This window comes from Anopheles maculipalpis, chromosome 2RL (assembly GCF_943734695.1).
Source record: "Anopheles maculipalpis chromosome 2RL, idAnoMacuDA_375_x, whole genome shotgun sequence".
Classification (NCBI taxonomy): Eukaryota; Metazoa; Arthropoda; class Insecta; order Diptera; family Culicidae; genus Anopheles; species Anopheles maculipalpis.
In genome coordinates this window covers 88,716,269-88,730,327 of record NC_064871.1, presented here as the reverse complement: position 1 = coordinate 88,730,327, position 14,059 = coordinate 88,716,269, and the positions used below count along the sequence as shown (strand labels likewise).

At 44.0% G+C, this 14,059-nt stretch overlaps 2 protein-coding genes across 2 annotated transcripts in view; one reads left to right on the top strand and one right to left on the bottom strand.

Annotated features, from left to right (window-relative positions):
* LOC126568516 (transmembrane protein 222) overlaps positions 1–14,059 on the bottom strand; it is a 482,151-nt gene that overhangs the window by 292,242 nt on the left and 175,850 nt on the right. The window lies entirely within an intron of this gene.
* The window catches only part of LOC126567934 (G protein-coupled receptor kinase 1), a 101,992-nt gene that overhangs the window by 71,662 nt on the left and 16,271 nt on the right, over positions 1–14,059 (top strand). The gene's annotated exons all lie outside the window — the stretch shown is intronic.

Sequence of the window (14,059 nt, the reverse complement as noted above, 5' to 3'; positions counted from 1 at the left end):
TCCCGCTCTTTCTTGTTCTTCAGTTTAAGTTTCCCTTTTCCTTTTTTGTAAATATTATTTTCCCTTTCACGCTCTGTTCCTCTATGTGCGTGTCTGTGTATTGGAGTTTAATTTCGGAAAAAGCTTTGCCTCTAATTAGTAGCTGCGTGCTTGCTTGTGGATGACCCAGTAGTATGGGTAGATCCGTACTGTGATTTTGATAGTAATTTTCCTTACCACACGGACAAAACGTGACGAATAATGCGGCGATACGTGTTTGAAGCTAAGCTCAAGGATATTCCCCGAATGCTTTTGGATTCTGATGAAATCGTTCTTTCGGTGTACGATTTTGTTAGGATTTTAGTTCATACATGACAGTCATGCATGTTTCTCTGTCAGGATTAAGCATGAAAAATTCCTCTTGCAGTTTCAAAGCAGCATTAAAGAGCAAACTAAGATGATACGGATCTTCGCGTATTTATTAAAAAAAAAACACACACACAATCGTAAAATTAAATTCCACTCCTGCTAGAATTCATCTGCACCCCTCCCCCATCCGCGGACGGTTGCAGACCGTTCGAGTGTGCCAGCATAGAAAATCGCTTCATCAGCGACATCGTTCAATGGAGCAGAAAATTGGACCCAATTCATGCGATAAAATGTGTTCTCAATCGTTTGCCTACGGTCGAGGGCAGACAGGCAGGTGATGGTCCATCTACTATCATAGAATATGAAAATCTACTTCATCATAAACTGACGAACGCATCGAAAAAGTTTGCCCCCTGCCCTGCGGTATGAAGTTGGCCAAATCCGACGCAAAAATCTGCAGGTGGTGGTGCCGTGAGGCGTGTTTCTGTTGGATTTTCTTGTTGCTTTCCTCTATCTACCTTGTTTATCTTGCTGATCCTTATATCCAATATGGGCCGATAGGGAGGTCGCTTCTTGGAAAACAATTTTGAGCTACAAATAATGAACCAATCATGTGCTCGTCGCGCCTTTATTTTGCCTTTAAACTACACGATAATGAAATAAACATTTCAAGCCGAATACACAGCAAAAGCAAACTTGTTGTTTTCATGTTAAGCAGCAAATAAATAAGGAAGCGGGGATTGGGTTTTTTTTGTCAATAGTCTGATTTTATTAAAACTTTCCAAACCCACTGTTGGAATTAGAATAATTATTTTCGAACATAAATTTGAATTGCATAAAACAAAGCGTTAGGAAACTAAGATTAGGTTATAAACTACTCGACGTTAGAAACTGCTCGATCTACACGAATTATGAACTGCATGAAATATTATATACAAAAAAGGACAAACGAATATACAGTTGCAAACCGACCAGCGATAAAGGTGTACACTTTCCTATTCAAATTTCCTCCAAATATCACAGCCAGCCCCTTTTCGTGAATATATTTCACATTTCTGGTCCTTCGAACCGGATCTTGATATACGGAGAAGAAATAAGTTTCATTCTGCATCAAGAGTGGAATTCGGTATTCGTCGTCAAGTGTGCAAGTCATTCCGTGACAATTCCCGCCATCGCATATCGCCCCGCATCAAGGGCATCGGTCGGTTACACGCCTTCATTTTGAATTTCGCGCCATCGCTTTGTTCGTTATTTTCGTGTGATATCGCAGTATTTTCTTTGTGCAATGGATAAGAAAATTAAAGCAGTGCAACTGAAAAAGAGAATCGCCCTGGAGAACATAAAATCGCTGGAACGGTTCCAGGCGAAATATTCGAGTGATGATGCCAAGCAGATTCCGGAGGTGTTAGAAGATCTGGCGAAACATAAGGAAGAGTTTTTCACCGCAGTTTCGAAACTGGAAGAGCTTGAAGATAAAGACGAAGCGGTCGAAGCCAGCATAATGGAACGGATCGACATTGAAGAACGCTGTCGCAAGCTAAAATCATTTCTACGGGAAAGACAGCCAAAGGAAGAAGGTTCGCTCAACGATACAACGGGCTTGGCTTCCTCAACGCTTGCATTCGGTCGACCCCACGCGCCAAATTTACGTTTGCCCAAAATCGAACTTCCAACATTTGACGGAGATCACACAAAATGGCTTTCTTTCCGAGATCGCTTCATCGCAATGATCGACGCTTCAGCCGAGCTTCCATCTATCGCGAAGCTACAATACTTACTGTCATCGTTGAAGGGGGACGCGGCGGTACCCTTCGAGCATACACCTTTAACGGCGGACAACTATTCGGTTACCTGGGCGGCGCTTCTTAAACGGTACGACAATTCTCGTCTTTTGATTCGCGAATACTATCGCAAATTGCACTACCTTCCGGGAGTGCAATTGGTGTGCGTTGACAAGCTCACGCACCTGGTGGATGAATTCACCCGCTTCGTCAACGGGTTGAAAAAGCTGAACGAACCGGTTGACTCGTGGGACACACCCCTCTCAAACATGCTGCTGATGAAGTTGGATCGAGAGACATTGTTGGCTTGGGAGAAACATTCCGTGCACTTCACGACGGACAAATATAAGGATGTGATCGACTTCGTGCAAGATCGTATCCAAATCTTGAAATCGACCAACAACTTCGTGAAGGATCAAGCAGCTAGTGGTATCAAGGTGGCCGGTCTCATTCGTCAACCAGGGCAACGGAGATTCATCGCGAATGCAGCTACATCTCGCTCGGCTCCTGCTGCATCGACTGCGCACACCCAACAGCCAAAGTGTCCATTGGAGTGTTCCGAAGACCACACACTGCGCAACTGTCCAGTGTTCATCGCCAAGGAGGTCCAACAGCGACGGGACGTCGTCGCATCGAAGCGGCTGTGCTGGAACTGTTTGAGCAGCAATCATCAGGTTAGAGCGTGCAAGTCGGATTATTCGTGTCGCACGTGTCGTGAGCGTCATCACACACTTCTACATCATTCACCACCCTATGCTCCACCCGCAACGGTAACATTGTCAGCTCAGTCGAATGAAGACAATGTGTTTCTGGCGACGGCAAACATCCAGATCAAGGATGACTACGGGAACACCCATGAAGCAAGGGCGTTGTTGGATTCGGGATCCATGTCGAATTTCATCGCTGAGGAGTTCGCACGGAAACTGCTGACGAGTCGCAAAAGGGTCAACGTCGCTGTATCGGGCATCGGCAATGCAGTACAGCAGATCAAGGGTTCCATCGTCGCTACCGTTCAGTCCAAGACACAACCCTTCGCAACGGAGATGACTTTCTTGGTTCTGGACACGCCATCCGCAAACATCCCTACATCACCAACGGACGTCTCTTCATGGAAAATGCCGGACGTGGCATTGGCGGACAGCACCTTTAACAGTCCGGGGCAAATCGACATCGTCATCGGAGGCGATACGTTCTGGGAGCTCCACACCGGTCGCAAGTGCTCTATCGGTAGAGGCAAACCGTGGCTGGTCGAAACCCACTTTGGTTGGGTTGTCACCGGCAACACTCATCATTCGTCAGTCGGTCCGCGGCTGTGCCATCTATCTGCATACGACACCCCACTGGAGGAGACCATGCAGCGGTTCTGGGAGAGTGAAACCATAGCCGAGGATCCTGTGCTATCGGTTGAGGAGAATGCTTGCGAGAAGCATTTCGCAGCAACAACTGTTCGCAACTCAAGTGGAAGGTATGTCGTTAGTTTGCCATTTAACTCCAACCCTAATATCGTTTTAGGAGAGTCGAAGGAAATAGCCGATCGCAGACTGCGTTCTATCGAACGGCGGTTGAATACCAATGCTAAAATGAAAGAAGAGTATGTGAAATTTATGAAAGAATATGAGCATTTGGGGCATATGAAGCGGCTTACCAGTCCTGCAAACGATTCGGTAGAGCATTACTACCTCCCACATCACGCTGTCGTTAAAGAGTCAAGCACAACCACGAAGGTGCGTGTCGTGTTCGATGCATCCTGTAAGACTTCGAGTGGTTACTCATTGAACGATAAACTCTTAGTGGGACCAGTCGTTCAAGAAGATCTTTTATCGCTTATCCTTCGGTTTCGTTCTCGTGCCATTGCTCTCACTGCAGACGTAGAGAAGATGTATCGGCAAATTTTACATAGCCCTCATGATCGTAACTATCTACGCATCCGGTACAGAGAACATCATGCAGATCCTATATCGACCTTTGAGCTACAGACGGTTACGTACGGCACAGCCTCTGCTCCATTTTTGGCAACCAGGACCCTCAAACAGATTGCTCTTGACCACAAGGAAGAGTATCCTTTGGCAATGAACGCGGTCATGAACGATTTTTACGTAGATGATTTGCTAACGGGTACCGATGATTTGTCCGAAGCAATCGTTATACAAAGGCAAATCTCAGACATGCTAAATTCAGCTGGTTTCACGCTGAAGAAATGGGCATCGAACCGCTCCGAAGCATTGAAGAACGTTCCTTCAGAAGATGTGGCGGTACAACTCTCGCACGAGTGGAAGAGCTCGAAACAAGTATCCACACTAGGCATCGTTTGGGAACCGGCAACTGATACACTACGGTTTCGTATTGAGATACCACCTACAACACCCAGCATGACGAAAAGGTTAATTTTGTCATATATCGCCAAGATATTTGATCCCCTCGGGCTACTGGGCCCAACGATCATCATCGCAAAGATGTTCATGCAGCAACTATGGGCTCTCAAGATTCATGGAAAGGCATATGACTGGGACAGCGAGCTACCATCGCACTTACAGCATGAATGGTCGAAATTTCACTCTACATTATCTTCACTACGCAATTTGACAGTCCCACGGTACATATCGCAATGCACGGCAACAAGTCTGCAAATTCATATCTTTGCTGACGCATCACAACTAGCATATGGTGCTTGTTGCTACATTCGGGCTGAAAGCATGGAAGGAGTCACCGTGCAGCTGCTAACAGCCAAGTCAAAGGTCGTTGCGTTATCCAATTCACATTCCATAGCTCGATTGGAATTATGTGCAGCACGACTAGCCACACTTCTTTACGAGAAAGTCCAGCAATCACTGAAAATTTCTGCTACCACCATCTGTTGGACCGATTCCATGACTGTCCTTCACTGGCTGAATTCAGCACCAAATCGATGGAAGCCCTTCGTTGCAAACAGGGTTGCAAAAATTCAGCACACGGCTGGAATACAATGCTGGAAGCATGTTCCAGGCTCGGACAATCCAGCAGACGACATTTCGCGAGGTTTAACGCCGGAAAAGTTGCTAGTGTGTGAGCGCTGGTGGCACGGGCCACATTGGTTAGCACGCAACTCGGAAGAATGGCCACAGAACACACCATCACCAAGCGAAGATGAGAGCGCAGAAGAAGAAAAACTATCGTCACGGGTTGCAAGCACAGCATTAATCTGCGAATTTCGAAACAGTTTGTTCTCACGATTTTCGATCTACCACAAACTGCAAAGAGTTGTTGCACATTGTTTGCGCTTTATACAAAACGCAAAGCGCCGCGTAGGAAACAAGGTCCATGCTAAGGATATCCCACCGCTCACTGTAGACGAACTCAAGGCGGCAGAACTCAAGTTGTGTTATCTTTCGCAACAAGACACCTTTTCCGAGGAGATACAACACCTGCAGAAGGGCAAAGAGATTCCGAAGAACTCCAAACTGAAATGGATTTCCCCTTTCATAGATACGCAAGGTATTCTGCGCATTGGTGGCCGGCTCAGTAACGCACATCTGTCGGAATCAGAAAAACACCCGGTAATATTATCATCGAAACATCCACTGTCCGCACTACTAGCTGTTTCGATACACTTGAGTAAGCTGCATGCTGCACCACAACTGCTTTTAACAACACTACGCCAAAGCTTTTGGATAATTGGCGGTCGCAATTTATGCAAGTCTGTGTACCACAGTTGCCACGCATGTTTTAAGGCCAAACCCACACTTATTAAGCAAAGTATCGCCGATTTGCCAACATCACGAGTCACACCAACAAGACCATTCTCAGTATGCGGAGTAGACTATTGCGGACCAATCTATATAAAACAAACCATACGCAACAGAAGTCCGATTAAAGCATACATCGCCATATTTGTATGTTTTTCAACAAGAGCGGTACATATCGAACTGGTTGGCGATTTAACATCAACAGCATTTATCAATGCACTTCGTCGTTTGATTGCACGTCGTGGTCAAATCAGTGAACTGCATTCCGACAATGCAACCACCTTTAAGGGAGCGGCACATGAGCTGAATCGCGTCTACAAGATGCTAAAGAGCGACGAACACGATCGAGCTGCTATATTTGATTGGTGCGCGATGAATCATATGAAGTGGAAGTTTATCCCACCAAGAGCACCACATTTTGGAGGTTTATGGGAGGCGGCGGTGAAGGCAGCTAAAAAGCATATAGTCAGAACAATAGGAACAACAAGCATCACACAGGAGAGCATGCTTACCCTACTTGCCCAGGTAGAGCAATGTTTGAATTCGCGACCAATTACACCTCTATCCGATGAGCCGTCGGACTTGGAACCATTGACACCGGGACACTTCCTCGTCGGTGGCAATCTGCAAGCGGTACCAATCATCGATTACACCGAGACACCGAGCAACTATTTGAGGGAATACCAGTTGGTACAAAAACATCTGCAAACCATTTGGGCTCGATGGTATCCGGAGTACCTGCAGCAGTTACAAGCTCGAGCCAAATATTGCAACGGGAAATCAGCGGTTCTGAAAGAAAATACACTGGTGATTATTAAGGAAGACAATGTACATCCTACCTCGTGGCCGATGGGGCGCATCGTTGCAGTACACCCTGGAAAGGACGATGTTGTTCGCGTCGTTACACTGCGCACTGCTTCAGGGAAGCAAATCGTCCGCGCAGCTAATCGTCTGGCAGTTTTGCCTAATCCGGACGTAATTGGCAACTTAGAACAGAAGGAAACCACTGGCACTGAGTAACGCGCAGCTGCAAGCCACGCGACATTGTTTACATTTCGCACTCATGGCAGAACAAGATACACGCAACACACATTCACACACCTACACACACGAGCAGTATGATAGGAGATAAGCGTCAGGTTCCAGAGTCGAACTGTTTTTGAATTCTTTTTTGAACTCATTTTTGGATTTATATTTTGCATGAAATTTAAAGAAGTTCTTCTTTGGTGGCCGGGAATGTTGGAATTAGAATAATTATTTTCGAACATAAATTTGAATTGCATAAAACAAAGCGTTAGGAAACTAAGATTAGGTTATAAACTACTCGACGTTAGAAACTGCTCGATCTACACGAATTATGAACTGCATGAAATATTATATACAAAAAAGGACAAACGAATATACAGTTGCAAACCGACCAGCGATAAAGGTGTACACTTTCCTATTCAAATTTCCTCCAAATATCACAGCCAGCCCCTTTTCGTGAATATATTTCACACCCACCGAACGATGTTTTGTTTTGTTTCCACGCTGAACGGAAAATTAATTTTCACTCGCAAAACGTTCCGTGCAAAACAAAACAATCATTCAGCTTTTTTTCTGCGGATTTCTCCCCTCCTCGTTTGGATCGGACACGAGATCGACAAACAAATCCACCACAGACGGCTTTTCCCCCCACAAGCGCATACGCGTGCGTGTGTGTACCACCCGCCGAGTTTGGCCGCGTTCCGTTCGGTGGAAAATTCAGCGAACCGCGTTTCTGTTAGTGGTCGCTGGCTGGATGATAAAACATTGCCAACAGTTGGCGTTGAGGTAGACTGCTGCTGGCTGCTGCTGAAAGATTGCAAATTTAGTACCATCGAAGAGAGTTGCAGAGGACACGACGACGACGGCTAGTGCTGCCTCGGGGGAATATGCTGCCTGGCGATTGAAAGGATGAAGTGAGAAAGCGAACGAGTTCTAAAAATAGTCTATAAACTCCGGTGAATCGGTGATAGACATTCCGTGCAGAACGGGGGTGGGGGAGAAATTCATTCGTGCCTTGGTACACCCGAAACAGATCAACCGACCGGACACAGTACGGTGCGAAGTTTTGGCTGCACGCATCCTTGTGTTGGTGCTATGGAATTTGGCAGATAGAATAGTGTCGGAAACAATTGGGCGGTACTTGGTATCGGTACGGGGGATTATGTTCACAAATATGAATTTTGTTGATAAACAGACACGCACGCACGCACGACAGGAGGCGTACATATTTTTTATCCGTTTCTGTCGACCAACGCAACGTTGCCCACTGCTATGGCGATTTATGAAACCCCGTCCCCGACTACTATACAGGTGAGCAACGATTGCTTGCCGAGATTCCAGTCCGCATGACGAGGGAAACCATTATCCCTTTTTTTTTGTTCTACGCTGACTGACTGGGCGGACAAAAAAGGATTAAAGTATGTGAAGGTGTTTCTTGGTAGTGGTAGAAAATTCGGATTTGTATTTATGAATCTCCTTTTCCGGTTTTGTCGCTGAAGTATTTGATTTTAGTTCGAGGAAATTCTGTAGCTCCGCACAGTCCAGCACATTTCCTATGGTCGAGCAAATCTGGATTGTTTCGAAAAATTTTCCAACTAACTTATGCCAATCATATCAGTAGTTTGCACCAAAAGATTCCTCACCAGCCTAGGGGAAGTTTGAGATTTGTTTGTAAATTGATTCCAAAATCACTTCTTAAACTCTGGATCTATTTTTGAGGAAATTCTAGAGAAGATTTTGGCACTTTATAGAGTCTGGTCCGGTGGTAGATGCAACAGCGCTGGTCGTCATAAGGCAGAACCGGTATTTAAATCACATTCGTACTGTTTCTTCGGCAATTAGACCTGACCTGGAAGGTCGTTAAACTAAGAATTAGAAGAAGAAGCCAACATTATTCGTACTGTTTCGAACCACTCCGGTGGACTGCTTCATAAAGCTTCAGATGCTTCCCACGTACTTTGGCACCTCTTCGAAACTACGAGGGACTTCTATAGCCGTGTCCAGTGTTTCGAGGGTTCAGAACTCTTCCGGGTTGCTTCAACTTATTACGATTACTCCACAGTTTGTTTAAATTACTCGATCTCAATGGATTTGAGGTTGACTCCAAAGGTTAATGGAGGTTCTTCGATCTTCTTCGATTCCATTCTCACTTTGTTAGGTTCTCAGTTTGGAGAGTTCGATTTCCATTTCAGGATTGCTTCAAAAAAGCTCCATACAGTTGGGAAGTACCAACAAAAAATTCAACGATTAATCCATTGTGCTCTTAGTTTAAACAAAACATTCTCGGAAAAGATTTATAAATTCACGTAGAGCTTAAACGTAGAGAAGAGCTAACATACCTCTTTAATGTTTCTTCATAGCATGACTCCACTCGATCGGATAAATATAAAAATCAAAATAAAGGTTTTATAGGTCTCAAGTTGTATGGCGGTTGACATGATACTAATCCATACCTACGCACTTCACATCAAAAGGGTTGGTACCGTTTGGTGTATGACAAGAAATGTTATCCAAAATTCGTTGAAGCGTTCCACGAATAAAAATTCCACCCAACAACACACGGACAGAAGCAGCTTCCCCGGACACAAACGTATATTGAAAAGGGAAGGTATAGATTTCAACTCCTTTTCATCTTCCGGCGCTTTCCTTTGCACACAACCACTACAGCACCATGCGAAACGTAACCCTCGTTTTTGGGAATGTTTTGCAGACACAACCCAAACGGTGACGTCTGCTCGAAAGAGTTCAAGTAGATCAAATAAATCAAACTACAATCAGAGAGCAGTGATATAAAATCTCCATAAACAATGGACAGCTTTCGGACAAGTTTCTCCATTCACTTACGCGTACCGTGCAGCGGATGTGTTGGAGAAAGAACTAAAATAGAGCTTGCTGCAGTAGGTGGAATTGCTGATCGATCGAACGAAGTGATGGAACGAAATCAATGGAAAGAAAAGGGATAAGCCATCGCGCTCATTGATTGCTTGGGGAAAAGTTTATCCTCACCACTTATAACATTCTTTGTTGCATGCTGTATTACGAGCAATTTGCAAGTTTGTCTCGAAAATCAAATAAAAATAGGGTGCCCGAAAAATTACTTTTACGTGAAGTAGTTTTGGTAGCACCACAAGGCTCTATCCCTTTTTGGTGAGCGTAAAAAAAGGGGTTTCACATAATACAGATACATTTTTGGTCGGTGCATGTATGAGATCCGTGTTTTTCCTTCTATTTTTTTGTATAATCCTTGCCCATCCGTTTGCCAAGGGAAAACACCCATATTACGAAACCTCGGCAGAAGAGGTAAAATGCAAACATTAAGCACACAATCGGTAACGTTCGCCCTGTTCATCTCTAAATGTGCGGATGGGAATACTTTTGCTGTTTCGGCGCATGAGATTGGGTCCATTTTTCTGTCGAAATGGTTCTCTTCTGCTCGAATCCATTCGCCCCCTTTCCCCCCACATTGGATTAGATTTTCTCGATCGAATGTCGGGTATTGAGAGCACATGGTCAATTGTATACAGGAGCGAAATAGAGCCGAAGCGCGCCGTTGGGCAGCTCTTTTTAAAATGGAAAGACTCTTCCATCGGATTGGGTTTTCCACACACAGAGGGGAAAAAATCCATTTCATCTGAGAGCAATAACCAGAAAGTGATTTTTTTTAACAATGTTTTGTTGAATTCGAGACCGTTTTGTGTTGCAACGTGCTCAATTTGTAGTATCAAGTTTCAATTAATTTTTAGCCAGGATTCGATCAACGAGATTACCTTAAGTTGGTGTCCTTTAAATTCCCTTCCGTTAGCTGTCAAAGGTATCAAACAGTTTTATCAAAACAACTTGCAAAAACTTACTTAACAACACTCCAATTTCGTGCTATAAACGTAGCTACATAATTTTTGCTGTCAATTGTACAATCATTTCCCAACCAAACAGATTGAGAACTGTCATTCGAAAACATCCGCCAACGAACATAAAGACAACTAATTAAAACTATATCTCATCAATGAAGGTATCACAAATCAATGAAAAGCAATACGTACTGTGTGTGTTAATGATTGCGTTCCCCCCACACCACCGTTCAAAGACTGTTTCATCGACCAAGTTTCATCAGTTCATGGACCATTAAATTTCGTTACTTTGGTCGCGCCAAGCCAATCGAACGCCCGGTGCTATGTTTTCGCTTCCTTTTTGCTCCGATACTCGGGGGGGGGGGGGGGGGGGTACAAAGGAAGCAATGCCGGATTTTACGCGTCCAGCATTGTACCGGCAGGATGGCAGGGGCGTGGGAAAAAAAAACGGTCGTCGAAGTCGAAATGCAAACCGTACTAAAATTGGACAGACGTTGTTAAACCATTTCCTGTGCTCTTTTTTTTCTGGGAGGATGATGATTAGGTTGTGCTAAGGAGTTGAGGGAACGAGGTAGCGCAATAATAATGTTGTTGGAAGGTGCTTGGGCTGTAGCCGGGTGGCTCGTTGAATAGATTTGAATTGAAATGACGCTGTTAGTCTTGTTGCTACTGTTCCAAGTGTTCCGTGCGTCGGGGGTTTTTGATTAGTTTTCCCGGTACCGGGGGTTATTTCGAGACATGACTTCCGAAGTTTCATCTGATCATCATAGAACCCTTTTCCGGAGCGGTGCGGGTCGTAATTTGCTTTGGAAATTGAACCGAACGAAGGACATTGCTATCGAAAATGGTAGTGAAATGATGATTTACAGTCCAGTTTTTATTAGCGTTCGGTCGGTTACGGAAGGAAGTTTTCTGGCCGGAAAGATTATGGGTGCTACCACCCATTCTGCTGAATTGCAGCACAATTTAGCAAAGTTTAATGTGAATGAAGGGTGTATTTTATGTTATTTTTGAAAGAGTTTATTATAATGATTTATTGGGCAGGAATGTCATGAAAAGAACTGAAGGAGGGAAATTTGCCTTGTAGCAAAGCTAAATCGAAATCGAAATCAAGTTTCCAACGGTACAGTTTCCATCGCATCGCAAGGTGATCATCGCCACAACTCTGCTTTAGCTCACTTACCTCTTGTGCAACACAAACAAATGCCGCTGCTCAACAAGCCAACAGCCATTGCGCACCGCATCAGCAAACAGTGCGGCGCTCCAACATTCCAACATTGCGCAATTCGAATGGGTTTATGTGTGTGTGTGTGTTTCGGTGGCTGAGCAGATTTCTGGGCCGTATTTGCGCGGCCCAAATAAATAAACAAACAAACAGCGTCTCATTCAAACAGCCACGAGCAATCCTGGAGGTTAATTGAACAGTCCATTTGGAGATCGGAAACGTGGCAAGGTGGTGGCTCATCCGAGGGTTGAAGCGGATGATTTCATATTCGGTACATCCACACGCACGCACACACGTTTCCACTTTCGCGCAAGCTAATGAATGAAATTTCACGCGCCCCTTTTGTGCCAAACGAACAAGTAAAGTGGCCAGTTTTAGAAGACAATATTTTATTCCTTTTGATTTGCTTGTGTTTTTGCATGGACACACGTGCGCTCGCGCCCCAAACCCACCACAAAACAAAGCCCGAACCAACAATTGGATTAAGAAGAGAGCGAGCTTAAAAGAATTAACAATTAAGAGTGCAAATGAAAATGGAAAGCTGTCACATTTCCTTTTGTACAGAGAGGGTGTAGGGAAAACAAGAAAATTGAACTCGACCAACAACAGCAAAAAAAAAAGTGGGTAATTTTTGTGTGTTTTTACTTCGACCTTTTTGCATAAAATAAAAAGTTCCTTTTACCACCCCAATGACGCTCATGAGTTCCGCGCTGTTGTTTTTCTTTTTCTGTTGGTCCCGTCATAGGTATGGGAACGGCTCAGGGAATTGTAAACACAATTAAACGAAGTTAAAAACATTATTTCTTATCGTGCTCTCCTTCCCAGTGAAGGGGGGGGGGGGGGGGGCGAGATGGCAAACTGTGTGGCTGTGTATATTTCTCATTCTGGTGTGTTTTTTATTGCGCCCGCGTTGTGCTGCACCTCAAAACCACCTGAATAGAGGCGAGTTTTGTGGTACAAAAAATGGCCGCTTTGTGCCATGGTTGTAGGCAAATTGTTCCGCAAGAGATCCTAGCCACGAACACACCCGACGATGGCTCTTCGGGGCAAGTTGGTAAAGTTGTAAACAGTTAACTCTGGAACGAGTGTAATGGAAAGTGGATGGCAAAGAAGAAGTTTTTTTTTTATTGATAATATTAACTGGAGCTTTTGCTTGCGGAAGGCCATTTAATGTTCGTTATACATTGATTTACTACACATGCTTTATTGAGGTTAAAAATTGTCCAAGAAGATTTTTTTAATGAATTTTCATTACACCCTTTAATTTTGAAACTATTTTAACAAATCCCCAATATTTTTCTCTTTGTTTTTTCCCCTAATAATTTAATTTAAAATTCAAATAAAATTCTTTCTTTCCACTGCTTCCTGCCCATCTTCTTTTTCTTGGCTGTTCGGTGTACTAGGTCGCTAGGTCGCCGGCCATCAAATGGCTTACTAGGCTTTAATCGGTTTAACTGCGTTTCAAAAAGCTAAAATTTTCGAATTGAAAACTGAAATTATCATTAACCCCAGATTCAGAATAGTAAGGACTATCTGGTGGTAGCGCAAAAGCGGCCCCAATTTTCACACTGCAAAAGGTGGCGTTCAAATCCCATCGAAACCGTTTACCCGCAGTGTAGACTGGCTATTCAGAAGATTAGTGTTAGTTTTAAAAATATTTATTATCGAAAAAGGAACCATTTTTCATCACTAAACAGATCAATGTTACTCTAGGAATTTGTTGGAAAAGTTTAGTTTTCTGCTTAATAGTTTCTCAATATTTTTGCTGCAATGCCTGCATGTTTTTTTACTTCAACCCAACAACTTCTCAACAAAAAGCCATTCGTGCCATTACGGAAAAGGTTCCATGAAAAACAGCACATGAAAAGGGCTCAGACAAAAAGCCTAAGCTTCGGAAGCCTAAAACTTGAGCTAAACCTAAACTAAACAGAACCGGCATATCGGCATGAAAAGAAATTGGGTTTTGATGTTGCGAAAAGGGAAGAAAGGAGGGGAGATGAGGGCGGTATGCAAGGCTTCACAGGTTTTTTATGTTTCGTGCAGATAGAATATTGGAAATTTACACTAGATTCAAGATGGAAGCTTCTCTCATTTTTACTATGAAAACCA